Consider the following 15,391-nt stretch of genomic DNA (forward strand, 5'->3'; position numbering starts at 1 on the left):
TAATCGTCATTAAAATCAGTGCTCCCGAAAAAAACATCAGTTTTAAAAAAAAATTTAGGCATTGACCCATGTCTCCTGGGGAAGGAGCCTGGTCCCCAAATTCTTTTTAGGACAATATCTTGCATATTAGCCATTAAAATTAGCTCTTTTTATTTTGAACGTTTGAGTCTCATAGACTTCAATGGGGTTCTAAAGTTCACACTCATTTTTGGTCCGTTCAAAGGTTCTGGTGCGAACCGAACCGGGGGTGTTCGGCTCATCCCTAGTCCCTACCACTCCCATTATGGACATGAGCTCCCCCATGCTCCTTTGTATACACAGAGCTGAAGAAATTATTTAATAAATTAGCCTTCTCTTTGTCCCTAGTCACCCACTCTAGATTATTTTATAAAGGGCCTACATGCTCAGACTTGACCTTTTTACTATTAATATATTTGAAGAATTTTTGGGGGGTTTGTCCTACTATCTTTTGCAATCTGTCTTTTGTTTTAAATTTTTGCATCCTTGATTTCCTTTTTACATATTCTGTTATATTCTTTGTAACATTTAACGTATAGTGAGGTTGGAGATCCCAGCTGATGAGGAGCAAGGAGAGGTCTGCCCGCTTGCCATAGGACTGCATGGGAGTTCAACATATGTCTGGTCAAGCATGTGGTGCCCAAGTGGCTGCTGTTTTGGCCACACTTGATACGCTTCAGACATATGTTGCAAACAACAATGATGAAATCTGCTGCACATGTCTCAAAAAAGGCCCACACCAAAGAACTTTTGGAAAAACTTGCAAAGTCAGCAGCACCCTGCACCTGCGTAGCTCTGCAGTGTGATGCAGTTGGTTGGCTGCCCTTAAGCTGGCCCCTGGAAGGCATCCTGCCTCATTGGAGATGTGCCTCCTTCTCATCCTCCTCCTCCTCTCTCCTATCAGGCACCCATGTAGAGTCAGTGACCTCATCCTCCCCTCCCTCCTCATCACTGGAGCAAACCTGGCAGTATGCTGCAACTGGGGGAACATGACTGCCAGTTTGTTGTCCTTCTTGGGCACCCCCTCTCTCTGGGCTCCCGTTACTGCCTCCCTCAATCTGGGTACCATCATCAGAGCCTTAAAAACACTGTGCATCTTCGTTTGCTAAAATGATCGCACCTTGGGTTTTTCTTTTTCTTCTCTATCTGCAATTTTTTCTCTTTTTTATTTTATTTTCTCTCTGAACTTTTCCCCTCTCTTTCTCTGTATGATCTTTTCTTATGCATTTTAGATATGTAGGTCAGCACATTGAATGTTTTATCTTCTCTCTTTTTTGTGACCTGTTGTTGGATGTAAGATCCACACTAATGTTTATAATCGGTTGTTTGATCTGTAGAGTTCTACGATCTGTTTACCACTTCATTGTAATCTTGTCATCCAACTACTTATGCTATGTATGTCATTTGATCCTTTTTGCTGACACTGTTTTCTATTTATCGCTTTAATAAACTTTTTTGAAAACAAAAAAAAAAAAACACTGTGTGTCCTCCTGCAATATGTACCCAACACTGTGGTCAAACAGTTCCGGGCATGCTGGTGGGGCTAGGGAAGGAGTGACTGATGACATTGAGCCGGTAGAAGAGGCCACTTTGTCAGCTGCATAGGCAGCCAAAGTACTCTGAGCCTGGGTGACAGAGGATGAGGATGGCTTGGTCATCCACTCTACCAACTCTTCTAAAATTTGTGACTCAACACGCCCAGCTGCTGAAAAAAAGGACAAGCGTGCCCCACAGCCACATGCTGAGGATTAGTGATGGCCGAACGGTTCGCCCGGCGGTCGTTTCGCGGCGAATTTCCGACTTTCGCCGTCCGCGGGTTCGAACGCCTTTTTCCGTCGTTCGCCCCGGCGGACTTACGTGTTTAATGTATACAAGAACTTTAACCTTTCGTGACACGTTTATCATGTGTTACAGGACAACCAATTGAGACATGACAGCTCATGGACACTTGGACATTCCCCCTAACCTATAAATACACCCGATCCGGTGGCCATTTTACATTCTTTCTTCTGTCACTGTAGGGAAAGGATCCTGTGTGGAGTAGGGACAGAGAAAACGCTAGCTATTTGGTACACAAAAGTTCTTTTCAGGACTGGTATAGGTGTTAGGTCAGCAGCCTGAGTTTCTTTTGTCAGTTTAGATAAAGGGACAGAGCGCTGTATGCTGCTATTTTAGGGACAGCTCAGCCAGATTAGTCTTTCTTCATCATCATCATCATCATCATCATTAGCTGTTACTATCAGGTCCACAAAAGAGCTGTTCCAGCTAATCGTTCCAGCCTACTCTTTTTTGCCAATTTGTATAGGGACAGGCAGGAAGCAGTGTGTCAGGCAGTGAGGATAATTTTAAAGACTTGCTGTTACTATTAGTTCCACAAAGGTTCTTTTCAGGACTGGTATCAGTGGTACGGTAATAGGCTTGTACACGTATAATATTCTTTCTTCCAAATATAGAAAGAATATTATACTTGACTGCTGCCCTTCTGCTGCAGTCTGCTAATCATTCACAACTCACTTGTTCCACAAAGCTCTTTATCAGGACTGGTAACTTGGTCTGTCTAGGGTGCTACGGTACATAGGCTTGGGTGCGGTACAGTCTGCTGTTCTGTAAGGACCGCTATCGGTCCACAATAGATAGGGTTGCCGTGCACTACTGCTGACCGCTGCCCTATACTGCAGCAGTCCTTCAGCGGTATAGGGACTGACGCACAGTCTGCTAAACACTAATACACAACCTGCTTGGTCCACAAAAGTTCTTATAAGGACTGGTAACTTGGTATAGGGTGCTACGGTACATAGGCCTGAGTGCGTTACAGTCTGCTGTTCTGTAAGGACCGCTATCGGTCCACAATACATAGGGTTGACGTGCACTACTGCTGACCGCTGCCCTATACTGCAGCAGTCCTTCAGCGGTATAGGGACTGACGCACAGTCTGCTAAACACTAACACACAACCTGCTTGGTCCACAAAAGTTCTTATAAGGACTGGTAACTTGGTATAGGGTGCTACGGTACATAGGCCTGAGTGCAGTACAGTCTGCTGTTCTGTAAGGACCGCTATCGGTCCACAATACATAGGGTTGCCGTGCACTACTGCTGACCGCTGCCCTATACTGCAGCAGTCCTTCATTGGTATAGGGACTGACGTACAGTCTGCTAATCACTAACACACAACCTGCTTGGTCCACAAAAGTTCTTATAAGGACTGGTAACTTGGTATAGGGTGCTACGGTACATAGGCCTGAGTGCGTTACAGTCTGCTGTTCTGTAAGGACCGCTATCGGTCCACAATACATAGGGTTGCCGTGCACTACTGCTGACCGCTGCCCTATACTGCAGCAGTCCTTCATTGGTATAGGGACTGACGTACAGTCTGCTAATCACTAACACACAACCTGCTTGGTCCACAAAAGTTCTTATAAGGACTGGTAACTTGGTATAGGGTGCTACGGTACATAGGCCTGAGTGCGTTACAGTCTGCTGTTCTGTAAGGACCGCTATCGGTCCACAATACATAGGGTTGCCGTGCACTACTGCTGACCGCTGCCCTATACTGCAGCAGTCCTTCATTGGTATAGGGACTGACGTACAGTCTGCTAATCACTAACACACAACCTGCTTGGTCCACAAAAGTTCTTATAAGGACTGGTAACTTGGTATAGGGTGCTACGGTACATAGGCCTGAGTGCGTTACAGTCTGCTGTTCTGTAAGGACCGCTATCGGTCCACAATACATAGGGTTGCCGTGCACTACTGCTGACCGCTGCCCTATACTGCAGCAGTCCTTCATTGGTATAGGGACTGACGTACAGTCTGCTAATCACTAACACACAACCTGCTTGGTCCACAAAAGTTCTTATAAGGACTGGTAACTTGGTATAGGGTGCTACGGTACATAGGCCTGAGTGCGTTACAGTCTGCTGTTCTGTAAGGACCGCTATCGGTCCACAATACATAGGGTTGCCGTGCACTACTGCTGACCGCTGCCCTATACTGCAGCAGTCCTTCATTGGTATAGGGACTGACGTACAGTCTGCTAATCACTAACACACAACCTGCTTGGTCCACAAAAGTTCTTATAAGGACTGGTAACTTGGTATAGGGTGCTACGGTACATAGGCCTGAGTGCGTTACAGTCTGCTGTTCTGTAAGGACCGCTATCGGTCCACAATACATAGGGTTGCCGTGCACTACTGCTGACCGCTGCCCTATACTGCAGCAGTCCTTCAGCGGTATAGGGACTGACGCACAGTCTGCTAAACACTAACACACAACCTGCTTGGTCCACAAAAGTTCTTATAAGGACTGGTAACTTGGTATAGGGTGCTACGGTACATAGGCCTGAGTGCGTTACAGTCTGCTGTTCTGTAAGGACCGCTATCGGTCCACAATACATAGGGTTGCCGTGCACTACTGCTGACCGCTGCCCTATACTGCAGCAGTCCTTCATTGGTATAGGGACTGACGTACAGTCTGCTAATCACTAACACACAACCTGCTTGGTCCACAAAAGTTCTTATAAGGACTGGTAACTTGGTATAGGGTGCTACGGTACATAGGCCTGAGTGCGTTACAGTCTGCTGTTCTGTAAGGACCGCTATCGGTCCACAATACATAGGGTTGCCGTGCACTACTGCTGACCGCTGCCCTATACTGCAGCAGTCCTTCATTGGTATAGGGACTGACGTACAGTCTGCTAATCACTAACACACAACCTGCTTGGTCCACAAAAGTTCTTATAAGGACTGGTAACTTGGTATAGGGTGCTACGGTACATAGGCCTGAGTGCGTTACAGTCTGCTGTTCTGTAAGGACCGCTATCGGTCCACAATACATAGGGTTGCCGTGCACTACTGCTGACCGCTGCCCTATACTGCAGCAGTCCTTCATTGGTATAGGGACTGACGTACAGTCTGCTAATCACTAACACACAACCTGCTTGGTCCACAAAAGTTCTTATAAGGACTGGTAACTTGGTATAGGGTGCTACGGTACATAGGCCTGAGTGCGTTACAGTCTGCTGTTCTGTAAGGACCGCTATCGGTCCACAATACATAGGGTTGCCGTGCACTACTGCTGACCGCTGCCCTATACTGCAGCAGTCCTTCAGCGGTATAGGGACTGACGCACAGTCTGCTAAACACTAACACACAACCTGCTTGGTCCACAAAAGTTCTTATAAGGACTGGTAACTTGGTATAGGGTGCTACGGTACATAGGCCTGAGTGCAGTACAGTCTGCTGTTCTGTAAGGACCGCTATCGGTCCACAATACATAGGGTTGCCGTGCACTACTGCTGACCGCTGCCCTATACTGCAGCAGTCCTTCATTGGTATAGGGACTGACGTACAGTCTGCTAATCACTAACACACAACCTGCTTGGTCCACAAAAGTTCTTATAAGGACTGGTAACTTGGTATAGGGTGCTACGGTACATAGGCCTGAGTGCGTTACAGTCTGCTGTTCTGTAAGGACCGCTATCGGTCCACAATACATAGGGTTGCCGTGCACTACTGCTGACCGCTGCCCTATACTGCAGCAGTCCTTCAGCGGTATAGGGACTGACGCACAGTCTGCTAAACACTAACACACAACCTGCTTGGTCCACAAAAGTTCTTATAAGGACTGGTAACTTGGTATAGGGTGCTACGGTACATAGGCCTGAGTGCAGTACAGTCTGCTGTTCTGTAAGGACCGCTATCGGTCCACAATACATAGGGTTGCCGTGCACTACTGCTGACCGCTGCCCTATACTGCAGCAGTCCTTCATTGGTATAGGGACTGACGTACAGTCTGCTAATCACTAACACACAACCTGCTTGGTCCACAAAAGTTCTTATAAGGACTGGTAACTTGGTATAGGGTGCTACGGTACATAGGCCTGAGTGCGTTACAGTCTGCTGTTCTGTAAGGACCGCTATCGGTCCACAATACATAGGGTTGCCGTGCACTACTGCTGACCGCTGCCCTATACTGCAGCAGTCCTTCATTGGTATAGGGACTGACGTACAGTCTGCTAATCACTAACACACAACCTGCTTGGTCCACAAAAGTTTTTATAAGGACTGGTAACTTGGTATAGGGTGCTACGGTACATAGGCCTGAGTGCAGTACAGTCTGCTGTTCTGTAAGGACCGCTATCGGTCCACAATACATAGGGTTGACGTGCACTACTGCTGACCGCTGCCCTATACTGCAGCAGTCCTTCATTGGTATAGGGACTGACGTACAGTCTGCTAATCACTAACACACAACCTGCTTGGTCCACAAAAGTTTTTATAAGGACTGGTAACTTGGTATAGGGTGCTACGGTACATAGGCCTGAGTGCAGTACAGTCTGCTGTTCTGTAAGGACCGCTATCGGTCCACAATACATAGGGTTGACGTGCACTACTGCTGACCGCTGCCCTATACTGCAGCAGTCCTTCAGCGGTATAGGGACTAAGAGTTTTGTCACAGGGTGATTTAAAAAATGACAGGCAGAGGAAGAGGCAGGCCCTTCCGCAGGGGTGGTAGGGGTAGGGCAGGAGCAACAGCCTTGAGCCAAAGTGGGAAGTTGCAGAAGGTGCGTTCAATTACTTTAAAGGACGCACCAGACTTGGTTGAGTGGCTCACTCAGCCTTATTCTTCTGCACCCTCCTCATCCTCTCGATCTGCACCCTCTTCTTCACTCTCTGCTATGTGCACCCCCAAAGACACTACCACCAACAACACCACCACCACCACATACCTTCCGCTTGAGTGCAAATGGGGGCCTTCATGCTCCAGTGTTTTAATAGGGACCCCCGTATAAAAAGCATGAGGGTCAAGGACCAGTACTGGGTGGCAACGTACTTAGATCCCCGGTACAAACACAAAATGGCGGAAATGTTACCGCCGTCGCAGAGGGCTGTCAGAATGCAGCACTTCCAGGCCTTGCTTCGAGAAATGCTGCATTCTGCTTTTGCGTGCGCTGGCAGAGGAGCAATTCCCACTCCCAGAGAAGGATTTGCGGGTACCAATCCAACAGCGCCTGCAAGAAGAGGCCGGTTTGAAGATGTGTTGGTGACTTCGGATATGAGGTCATTCTTTCAGCCGACCCATCGACAGGTGTCATCCGGATCCAGCATCAGGGAACGCCTAGACCGTCAGGTGTCCGACTACATTGGGTTAACGGCCGATGTGGACGCTCTGAGGAGTGATGAACCCCTAGACTACTGGGTGGGCAGGCTTGACCTCTGGCCAGAGCTTGCCCAATTTGCAATCGAACTGTTGGCTTGCCCCTCATCCAGTGTCCTGTCCGAAAGGACGTTCAGCGCAGCAGGGGGGATTGTGACCGATAAGCGTACTCGCCTAGCTCACGACAGTGTTAACTACCTCACATTTCTAAAAATGAATGAGGCATGGATCTCGGAGGAATTCAACACATGTGATCAGTAGACCATGTATATGTCTATAAACAATTTTTGGAATCAAGCACACAGACCTTCTTAATTCATTTGGCTCACTTCCCTGACCCAAAAAAGCACACCGTACTATATGCCCCTACCCTCCTCTTTGAAGAGGTTGAGCGGTGTCATATTTCTACTGGGGCTGCTTATTATGAGGGGTTCCCACCATCCCTGTGCTGTGCTGACTTCCTCCTGGGTGTTCTTATTATGAGGGGCTCCCACCATCCCTGTGCTGTGCTGACTTCCTCCTGGGGGTTCTTATTATGAGGGGCTCCCACCATCCCTGTGCTGTGCTGACTTCCTCCTGGGGGTTCTTATTATGAGGGGATCACACCATCCCTGTGCTGTGCTGACTTCCTCCTGGGGCTGCTTACGGTGCTGCTGTCAGCGCTGTATGTCACGGAGCTGCTGTCAGCGCTGTATGTCACGGAGCTGCTGTCAGCGCTGTATGTCACGGAGCTGCTGTCAGCGCTGTATGTCACGGAGCTGCTGTCAGCGCTGTATGTCACGGAGCTGCTGTCAGCGCTGTATGTCACGGAGCTGCTGTCAGCGCTGTATGTCACGGAGCTGCTGTCAGCGCTGTATGTCACGGAGCTGCTGTCAGCGCTGTATGTCACGGTGCTGCTGTCAGCGCTGTATGTCACGGAGCTGCTGTCAGCGCTGTATGTCACGGAGCTGCTGTCAGTGCTGTATGTCACGGAGCTGCTGTCAGCGCTGTATGTCACGGAGCTGCTGTCAGTGCTGTATGTCACGGAGCTGCTGTCAGCGCTGTATGTCACGGAGCTGCTGTCAGCGCTGTATGTCACGGAGCTGCTGTCAGCGCTGTATGTCACGGTGCTGCTGTCAGCGCTGTATGTCACGGAGCTGCTGTCAGCGCTGTATGTCACGGAGCTGCTGTCAGCGCTGTATGTCACGGAGCTGCTGTCAGCGCTGTATGTCACGGAGCTGCTGTCAGCGCTGTATGTCACGGAGCTGCTGTCAGCGCTGTATGTCACGGTGCTGATGTCAGTGCTCTGTATTACGGTGCTGCTGTCAGTGCTCTGTATCTCCTGCACCCTCTTGTTTGCCTACCCTGGTCCCTGACCTTCCCTCTCCTCCATTGCCTTCATTAGCTCCATAGTCCTGAATTGTCAGAACAATTTCCCAAATAAAAAAAAAATGCTTGTAGTTATCGATCCCAAATTCACCTCATACATGTATTATGCTATTGTCCAGGTGGTGGGACTACGTGCTACCCCCTAATAATTACCCCGTGGCCGCAAATTCGACCTAAAGGTTTGCGAAATTCGCCTCCCATTGAAGTCAATGGAGCCCGCGGCGAACGGTCGTTTTCGCGAACGTTTGTGCCCGTTCGCGTTTCGCGTTCGCGAAACGTCCCGTCGGAAGTTCGTCCATCACTACTGAGGATGCACCATGTCCATGATCAGCAATGTTGGCTGTAGACACAGAGCCTGCTTGCCCTCTTTTAGTGGCCTGTGATTTGATTTATTTGTAATGTATTTGAATAGGTACACCAGGAATGGCCTGCAGTGAGATGTAGCTGCACAAAGCTGGGATGTGTATATATATATATATATATATATATACACATACATACACAGATTCTGAATATACTGCAGCTAACTGAATCAACTGCCTGCCTGTTGTAAATTAGGAACAGAACAACAGGAACAGTCTGCAGGGAGATCTAGCTGCACAGAATACAGTACTCAATATATACTGCAGCTAACTGAATCAACTGCCTGCCTGTAGTATATTAGGAACAGAACAACAGAAAAACAACAGGAACAGTCTGCAGTGAGATCTAGCTGCACAGGATACAGTACTCAATATACTGCAGCTAACTGAATGAACTGCCTGCCTGTAGTATATTAAGAACAAAACAACAGGAACGGTCTGCAGTGAGATCTAGCTAAACTGGATTAACTGTCTGCCTGAAGTAGCTTACAAATAGTACAGCAGGAATGGTCTGCAGTGAGATCTAGCTAAACTGGATCAAATGCCAGTCTGAAGTAGATTAGAAACAGTACAGCATGAACGGTCTGCAGTGAGATCTAGCTAAACTGGATCAAATGCCTGCCTGAAGTAGATTAAAAATAGTACAGCAGGAATGGTCTGCAGTGAGATCTAGCTAAACTGGATCAACTGCCTGCCTGAAGTAGATTAGAAACAGTTTGCATGTATGGTCTGCAGTGAGATCTAGCTAACTAAATAAACTGCCTGCTCAAAGTAAATGAAATGACACACTCTCTCTTGCTCTATCTATCTCTCTATAAAGCCAGCAACACACTACGCAGGGCCGACGTGCAGGTGGCCTTATATAGTGTGGGGCGTGTACTTAACTCCCTGAGCCATAATTGGCTAAAGGCACCCTGCCTTTGGCCAATTATGGCTCTGTTTGCTTGCAGCGCTGTGATTGGCCAAAGCATGTGGGACATAGAGCATGCTTGGCCAATCATCAGCCAGCAAACCACTGCGATGATGTAGTGCATTATGGGCCATGATGCGCAGCTCGAATTTGATGCGAACCGACTATAATGTTCGATCTTCAACAAACAATCAAACAGCCGATGTTTGAGTCGAATTTACGTTCGACTCAAACGCGAAGCTCATCCCTAATATAGAGGACTTACTTCCAGGATTATTATCTACACATTTTATCACTGGTGTTGGCCTAACCGGGATCTCTACTGATTTGAGTCCAAGTCACTTAAACTCAGGCTAGGACAGCAAACAGAAATTGTCACTAAAGTGTACGTTTCAGACACAGTTCCTACCAATCTTTTGGGAGCTGACATTTTGAACCAAATTTTAGAAAACATAGACTACACGCCTACAGGAGTCTAAGCGGTCAGTAGTCTGTAAGGAGAAGTTTTAAATTCTGCCTGTGGAATATTTTTAATCCAAGACTCCACTCCGCCATTGCCACCAGAATTGAAAATGATTCCCGCTGAATTATGGGCCACCAGCAAATATGATGTAGGTCTGCTGGATTGCACCCCAATCATGATAAAAATTAAACCAGGAGCCCATCTCCCACAGATCAAACAGTACCCACTTAGTATTGCTCACACTGAGGGGATAAATGATCAAATCACTCAACTGAAAGCAGCATGGGTTGTTGTACCAATTAAGTCCCAAGTCAATACAACACTGTTCCCAATTGCAAAGAAGCCAGACAAGAAGGGTGGGCAGGTGACATACTGCATGGTGCATGATTTGAGAGCCATTAACAATATAATTGAGGCAGATACCCCGATCGTGCCCAACCCTCACACTTTAGTAAGTGCAATACCTGCCTCCAGCACCTGCTTTACAGTGATTGATCTTGCAAACACTTTCTTTTCAGTGCCCCTGCACCCAGATTGCTGGCACTTTTTTTTATTTACCCATGATGCCCAAAAGTTAGCATGGACAAGATTGCCCCAAGGCTGTGTGAATGAATCTGAATATAATACTGCATTAAAGCAAGTATTGGACCAATGGTCCCCCTCACCCCCAAACACAGTTTTTCTTCAGTACATAGACGATTTGCTTATTTGTTGTGATACAAAGGAAATTTGTAGCAGAGAAACAGTAAGCCTTCTCATGTTTCTCTATAACAGTAACAACAAAGTTAGCAAAGATAAGCTACAATACTGCCAAGAGAAAGGGATCTTCCTGGGTCAATGCATTTGACATGGAATCCATCACCTAGCTCTAATGCCGCATACACACAATCAGATTATCCGGCGGACTTAGTCTGGCGGACAAACCGCCAGAAAGCCTGCCGGACTTTCCGAACGAGCGGACCTGCCCACACACAACCGGACTTTTCCGGCGTACTAGGTCCGCCGGACTGTGGCGGGAGTCCGCCGTACTTTTGAAATGTATGGACTTGCCCACACATGGAGGAAAGTCCGTTCATTTTGAACGCAGCTCCAGGTAGCCGGGACTAGCGAAGGAACTCAATGTCGCCACCTTCAGCGACGAGATTGACACATCGCTGGCCCTGTCACCTGATATGAACTTAAAGGGGAAGCCCTACGCCGAAAAAAACAGCGTGGGGGTCCCCCCAAAGTCCATATCAGACCCTTATCCAAGCACGCAGTCCGGCCGGTCAGGAAAGGGGGTGGGGACAAGAGAGCGCCCCTCCTGAGCCATACCAGGCCACGTGCCCTCAACATGGGAGGTGCTTTAGGGAAGGGGGGCCGCGCGCCCCCCACCCCAAAGCACCTTGTCCCCATGTTGATGAGGACAAGGGCCTCTTCCCAACAACCCTGGCCGTTGGTTGTCGGGGTCTGCGGGTGGGGGCTTATCGGAATCTGGGAGCCCCCTTTAATAAGGGGGCCCCCAGATACTGCCCCCCCACCCTATGTGAATGAGTATGGGGTACAATGTACCCCTACCCATTCACCTGGTGAAAAAAAACACACAAGGGTTTAAAATAATTTATTGCACAGCTCTGGGGGTCTTCTTCCATCTTGGGGGGTCTTCTCGCCGGACTCCTCCGATATCTTCTGCTAGCTCTTTTACTAGAGGAGCAGCCCGGCTTTCTTCTTCGTTGCCGCCCTGGGGTCTTCTTCTGACTTCGGAGGTCTTGTCCGCCTCTTTGGGTCTTCTTGCCGGGCCTCCGCCTTCTTCCTTTAGCTCTTTTACTAGAGTTGGCCCGGTCTTCTGTCGCCGTCGCCTCTTTTTCCGACTTCGGGGGTCTTGTCCCCCTCTTTGGTTCTTCTTGCCGGGCCTCCGCTCCTTCTTCCAGCTCTTTTAGTAGTGGTGGCCCGGTCTTCTATCGCCGCCGCCGCCTTCTCTTGTTCTTGTTCTTGTTCTTCTTGTTCTTCTTCTTCTTCCTTGAGAGAGGATGCTGGGACTGTGACATCATAATGGGCGGGGACATCACCCGGTGATGTCTCTATATAAGTCGCTGCACACCGCATCTCTGTCATTGCGAGAGAGAGCGTTGAGTCAAAATCTCAAGGAAGAAGAACAACAAGAACAAGCTGGCGGAGGCGCTAGAAGACTGCGACTCCGGCGGACAATTTTTGAGTCAAAACTACTTTCTATGTCCGCTGGACTTTTGGGGAAAAAAAGTCGCTGGAGCCCACACATGGGCGGATTGTCTGGCAGACTCTGGTCTGCTGGGCCAAGTCCGCCGGATAGTCTGATCGTGTGTACGCGGCATAAAGCTCTACAAAACTTTGAAAAGTCAAGAAATGTACGGCAACTACATGCCTTCCTAGTGTTAGTGTTAGTGGGATATTGTAAGGACTGGATTCCAAATGCATCAGAACTTATGACTCCTCTATATGAGGCTACTACTAGAAACCCTTTCAAACTCACAAGGGACAATGAATTGCAGATGAAGGAGCTTGTTAAAATTTTGTCTGAAGCGCCCACCATTGGACTTCCTGACTATACTAAGACTTTCTGATTGTTCTGTCAAGAAGTCAATGGATTTGCTGCAGGTGTACTCACCCAGCTATATGGAGACAAACCGAGGCCTGTGATGTATGTATCAGCCTCATTAGACCCTGCCATCAAAGGCTCCCCCAGTTGTATGCGAGCCATAGCAGCCTGCATTTTGCTGCTAGACAAAGTAATGAGATTCTGCTCTGATCCTGTATGTGCCACATGCATTACAGGAAATAATGAATCAAGTAAATACCAGACATGTGTCTGCCACTAGATTTGACAAGTACCAGTCTGCTCTTTTTGCTCCATCGATTTTAACAATCAAACAATGTGTTTCTTTAAATCTGGCTACTCTTCTTCCTATAATTCATGAGGAAGATGCAACAAATGGTACTGATGTAGAACCTGAGAGTTTTTCTCATGATTGTATGGCTCTTATGGAGGTAGAAAGGGCCTCTGTCACACCAGCAAAAGATGAGCTCTTATCAGATTGTGACACACCCTTATTCATAGATGGTTCCAGATTTTACACTGATGATGGTCAGCTACACACAGGGTTTGCTGTAACCACTACAGACACCTTTTTACATCAGGAAGCATTGATATCCCAGATGTCAGCACAGGAAGCCGAGTTGTGTGCTGTAGTCAAAGCATGTCATCTCCTAGAGAATTAAAGGGAAAACATTTACACTGACAGCAGAATAGCTCACAATTTTGGGCCTATTTGGAAAGCACAGAATGCCCCGACTAGTGCAGGGAAGCCAGTGAGACAGGCAAAACTCATAGAGCAGCTATTTGAGGCCTTTCGGAAACCAGCAGAAGTTGCCATCTTGAAGGTAAAGGGACATGCCAGGGGAAATGACATGACAGCCAGAGAAAATGCTTTAGCGGACCAAGCGTCAAAGGATGCTGCCCTTATGGCATTTGGAATCACACCCACTATAGGGGTCGCCCCAGGTAGCGGGACAGGTTCCCCTCATCATGAGCAGTGGGATGTAGAAACTTTAATTCAGTTTTAGAACCAGGCCCTGATGAAGAGAACAATAAATGGATCAAATGTAATGCTACCCAAAATCAGCAGGACCTGTGGAGCGCTGACAACAGGTGGTGTCTACCCAGGAGTTTGTACCCTTTTTTAGCACAACTGGCACATGGCGTCAGTCATCTTGCTGAGGGCACGATGGTGGCACTTATTGACTGCTATTGGATAACACCTGGATTTAGTGCATTTGCAGTCAGGTTTTGTTCTCCATGTCTCACTTGTGCTCTGTACAATGCAGGGAGGCCTGTCCATGTTCCCCAAAAGCATTCTCCTAAGCCAGATTTCCCTTTTCAAAGAATTCAAATAGACTACATTCAGATCCCCAGAATAGGGAACCTATGAGTAAGCTCTAGTGTGTGTTGACATGTTTTCAGGTCGACCTGAGTGAAGCCAGTAGCTAAAGCAAATGCAAAAACAACAGCAAAGAACATTCTCAATGAAATAGTTTGTAGATATGGCGTTCCTGAAACTATTGAGAGTGACAGAGGAACCCATTTTACTGGAGAAGTAATGAAAGAGGTAATGGAAGCTCTTCACATACAGCAAGCTTTAAATACACCTTATCATGCACAAAGTAGTTGTAAAGTTGAGAGACTTAATGGAATTTTAAAAAACAAATGGGCAAAAATTAAAGCAGATACAGGAAAAGGATGGGTGGAAGCTTTGCCATTAGCCCTATATTCTGTATGAACTACCCTTAAGCAACCACATGAGCTATCCCCTATTAGATTTTATTTGGAGGGCCACCCAAAACAGGGCTATATTTTTCCCAACAGTTGCAGGCTTCTCACGGAATTCTATTAGAACATGTTCAGGTTTTTCAAAGAACATTGAATAAAATACATGAAGGTGTTTATAAATCTATCCCCGACCCAAATTCTGTTTCAGGTATTCACAGAATCCAACCAGGTGACTTTGTGGTGGTCAAGCGACACATCAGAAAGCCCCTTTTTTTCATCTCTATTTCTTCTTGAAGATAACCAGAATGGATTCTGGTTAAGGAAAAATATCACAAAGGTTGGGTTGTATAAATAAGATTAATTTGAAAGTATGAATAAGTAGGTTAAGTTGAAGATTAGGAAGCCAAATAACTGCAACTAATAGGAATTATAAGGAGGCTAGGATTAGAAAAAAAAGAATGCTGTGTTGTATAGATGTTTTGATGAAAATGTCTTATTACTTTTGTGAAAAAAAGAGAGTTTATAAAAAAAGAAAGCCACTAGAACCAAAATTTGACGGACCACATTTGGTGCTTTTGACAACCGGTTCCGCTGTCAAGTTAGAAGGAAAGCCCACCTGGATTTACGCCAGTAATTGCAAGAAAATCCTGAAGTGATGATATCCTTTGAAAAAATGCTGATGATGTTTCTTTTCTTTTTCTTGTTTGTGAGAACTGAGACATGTAAAAATAACCCTTTCATCCAAATGTTAAAATTGTATGCAACCCATAGCAAAGCTAGTAACTGCTGGGTGTGTTCTCACTTACATCCCCAAACAGGAACAATACCCAT

Source organism: Lithobates pipiens, unplaced genomic scaffold, assembly GCF_037356315.1.
Source record: "Lithobates pipiens isolate NorthernLeopardFrog02 unplaced genomic scaffold, aLitPip1_a1.2 Scaffold_18, whole genome shotgun sequence".
Taxonomy (NCBI): Eukaryota; Metazoa; Chordata; class Amphibia; order Anura; family Ranidae; genus Lithobates; species Lithobates pipiens.